The sequence below is a fragment of the Photinus pyralis genome, unplaced genomic scaffold (genome assembly GCF_008802855.1).
Source record: "Photinus pyralis isolate 1611_PpyrPB1 unplaced genomic scaffold, Ppyr1.3 Ppyr1.4_LG8, whole genome shotgun sequence".
Classification (NCBI taxonomy): domain Eukaryota; kingdom Metazoa; phylum Arthropoda; class Insecta; order Coleoptera; family Lampyridae; genus Photinus; species Photinus pyralis.
In genome coordinates this window covers 5,267,752-5,271,769 of record NW_022170819.1, presented here as the reverse complement: position 1 = coordinate 5,271,769, position 4,018 = coordinate 5,267,752, and the positions used below count along the sequence as shown (strand labels likewise).

General features: G+C 39.4%; 1 protein-coding gene across 1 annotated transcript in view; it reads left to right on the top strand.

Annotated features, from left to right (window-relative positions):
• Nucleotides 1-3,449: 3,449 nt before the first annotated feature.
• Nucleotides 3,450-4,018, top strand: part of LOC116178184 (mitochondrial carrier protein Rim2) — a 17,729-nt gene continuing 17,160 nt past the window's right edge. Inside the window, exon 1 of the mRNA XM_031497611.1 lies at nt 3,450-3,999. The gene's annotated coding sequence lies outside the window, so the exon portion shown is untranslated. The remainder of the gene's footprint in view (nt 4,000-4,018) is intronic.

Here is a 4,018-nt window from a genome sequence, read left to right as displayed (position 1 = left end):
ACGAATCGAAACCGGAAATGATCGAGCTCAGTCGATCGCACACGTCGAAGATCAGTGGCGTATCATTTCATTTCCGACGTTATCAGTATGACAAGTTGCCTATGCTTCCGTTAAATCAAAACTTCAGGTCAATAGTACAGTCCAGCATCTTGCCTTCGAAAATTAATTTTTGAAACACAAACATTCCAATGTCTTCAGAAGTTCATCCTCCTCGAGTGAATTTTTTGAAGAATATTTGAAGGATCTCCTATGAATCAATAAATATTTTATATTTTGTAAAAATCCCCTTTAAAAGTGCCCGCAAAAAATCTCTAAAACATCTTTGAATAGAATCTGAAGTATACATTTAATCTTTAAAAGCATTTACGAGCCTTCATGGCCCACCAAATATTCTCTCTGGTCTCCACAGCCGTTTGGATGAACCAAAGTGATGAACTCTAATAGCTAAGACCTTAAAAAAGTATTTTAACAGTCTTTAAAAGCCTTGAAAGCAGTCGTCCAAAGTCTTCGATAGATTTTTTTAAATCTTTAAGAGTAGGTGACTTTCAAGAGGCTTCAAGGTTGTTGTAGACTGTAGAGGATTTGAAAGCCTTCTTTGGCTTTTAAAACCTTACTCAGAATCATTGAAAGTCCTCTATAGCCTTCTAAAAACTTTAATATGGTCGCCCTTAAGAGTCTAAGAATTTTTAACAACCTTCAAAAATATTTATGCAGCGTTAGGAACTGAACATTTAACAGTATTGTAGCGAATATTACAGAAACATCGATAGACATCGAGGTGCCATGAAAGATTAGTCAGTTTTAACTCTACCAGTAACCGGAGTTGAAAGTATATGCGCCCAGGATCCAAAGGTCTCAGAGCCAGTAGTCCTATCCACCTGGCGATAAAAATTCGTATGGCTTTCACTATCCATTATGTTTTTACCACCCGAACGTTAATAAAGGAGGTATTGCATTGGCGTAAAAAATTACTCCACACTTTTTTGACAAAAATGCACGTTTTGGCGCACCACGAATCCGAATCAAACAAAACCTCGATGATGTCTGTCTGTACTCTCATTTCCGGCTAAAAGGCTCAACCGATTTAAACCAAATTTAGTAGCTACACATATTCTTAGACATTAAAGGATGCGCTGAACAGTGTTGCCAACTTTCCGATAATCTCCCCAGCCAGACTGAGGTTTCAAAATCGCTAGAAATCGCTAAAAGGTTTGATATGGCCAAGAAATTCGACACATAATACTAGAAAACTGCTAGAAAAACCGCTAACCGCTAAAGGCTAAACTATCCCGCAAATTGCTCTTCTGAAACGCTAGATTTAGCGGCAAAATCGCTAAATTGGCAACACTGGCGCTGACGAGCTTTTATAGAAAATCGCGCATGCGCAAGTATCAAACTCCCACTTCCGGCTAAACGGCTGAACCGATTGGAACCAGATTTAGTACACGTATTCTTAGCCATAAAAGGGCAGAATCGCGCATGCGCAAATGTGCGGATGGTATTTGTCCACACCAAATTTTTATGTTTCAACAACAAAACCCACGTTACAAGTCGGAACTTGGGCACCGTTAGCGTTACCGACAGACTAACGCACTGGCATTCACCCATCGGCACGTTTCGCCAGAACACCTTGGGATTTCGCGGAGAGATAGGACTGTACTACTATAGTGATCGCTGGGGTAAGTGATTATTGAAGGTATTATTTGAAGTGAGAAGAAATAACGTTGATGAGGGTCCCGGAACAGGGTCTCCTTTAGTCGCCTTTTACGACAGGCAGAGATGACCGTGGATCAATTCTATCCCCGAATCCACAGGGGACGTGGAAATTTTGGATTTCATTAGGTAATCAAGGTATCGAAAAAATGCGTTTTATGGAATATAATGGGCGTTTACAGTATAGTTGAATTCCGTAGTTCTAATTTAATAAGCGTAGTGTACCTGAAAACATAAAACATTTTTTTGGACAGTAAAAGTTTATTTAAAAATAAAGGCTGATTAGCAAAAAAATAATGAACATGTGCGGTTTTAAGGGTTTATTCAAAACGATATGATTGTGGCGGGCTCTGTGACGTAATAAACCCGACCAATCAGCTCCTAGAACCATTCAGATCACATAACGAATTGGAGAATGTCATTTGTAACTTGCGTCACCTGTCACAGGCACTTGTCACTAGTCGTTCACTTTCGCGTTAGATGCAGTTAAACATGTCTCTTAAAACGTCAAATCCGACAAACGTCAGATCCTCGTACAAGGTTGCCGGCTCACTTTTACGTGATTGGTTGTAGGTTTGTGACGTATTTAGACTGAAGCGTTTCAAATTCGGACTAAAAACACAGTTTTTCAATAATTTATTTTGGATTTATTTTACTCGCAAATAAAAATTGAGGACACACGGGTCTTTTTATTTTTAATGTACTTTGTAGATCAGAAATAAAAAATGAAGGCGGCATGCCCCCATTACAATACGTACCAAATGGTAGTCGAAGTGCACGCGGCGAATTCTGGCGTCGAAGTGAGCGGGTCTTCTGCCTGGTGGAGCGTGGCGCGAGGTCGAGTTAAGTGAAACTGGTTCTGTAGGCCGAGAGCTCGTTGTTTCTTGAAGCGCCGCCGTCGAAGCAGGAATTGCTTTGTAAAGTTCGGAGCTCTGCTTTTAAATGTTTGGGTCTTGTTGCCTCTAAAATTGAAAGCAAGTAAAAATTATAGTCTCGCCTCTAAAATTCATAGAAAGTAGAAAACGTTATGGAAAGCGAGAGAAAAAGCCCTTTAAACCGAACAGTTTCTGAGGTGCTGCCCAGAGGTTTCTCCCAGAGTTTGGATAGGTACTCTCTGCGGATTATCTAAGTGTCCCAAAAAAACAGGAAAAAACCTGAGCCAAATTTCAAATGGCGCCCAACATTCTACAACAGAGATTACTCATCCCTGTGTTGAATTGCTTTGACGTGTTCGGTCTACTATGCGATCAAAAATGAGTTGCTGTCGAGTGACCTTTGGAATTTTTGTTTACATGGGAAATCGTATTTAATTTGAACTTCCAAAGGCGACTCGACAGCAACTCATTTTTGATCGCCCGTTACCTATATACTATGCGATCAAAAATGAGTTGCTTTCGAGTTACCTTTGGAATTTTTGTTTAAATGAGAAATCGTATTTAACTTGAACTTCCAAAGGCGACTCGACAGCAACTCATTTTTGATCGCCAGTTAGTAATATAGTGCACATTTTTAAGAGGTACCTATCCTTTCGCTACTTAATGATTGGGGGAGGAAATTTGTTCAAATCAAAATCATTAAAAAAACCCTTGATTTATCACATTAGCAAATGAAAATCGGGAGAAGGGACCGATTAAATTCAGGAAACTTTAGCGCAATGCTATTTTTGTTATTGTTTAGTTTTCATTCGGGGCAATGCACGCCCTGGCCCACCCATGCCAGCTCCACTGATGTAAAAGTACAAGTGCAACGTAATTAGAAATCTCATACGTCGATGTCTTCCAATTAAAGGCAGATTCGATATGAGACTGTAAATAAAATGAAATTTTTCGGTGTCGGAAAATTAAACAAAAAGTGAAGGCCACCCGAAACACCTTGAGAAGCAGGTGTAAATGAGACAATAATAGTCGTAAAGCAAATACGTTGCGTAAGAGTAATTAGATTAAAAATAGAATTTTTCACAAATTTGATAAATTAGGCCAAAAACACCGGGTAAACAATACCACGTGATCGAGGCATGTTTGCGACAGTGGCGGGGGGGAGGGATAATAAACGAATATCGACCTTAGGCACAAATCTAAAAGAATGAGGTTGTAGATTGTTGAAATACGGGTGGTTCGTCACGTCCGTTCATCGCGACGTCAAAAAAATTTAAAAGGGTGCCTTTGAGAAAATTCTAAGTGAAAAAAATTCGATTGTCCATCATCATGTGAAAAGTTAAGTTGAACTTTGTGAATGTCGCTGGAAAAATACGATTAAAGTGTAAACAAAGCAAAGTAACCCCAAGTGGTCTCTGTGATGTCTCAAA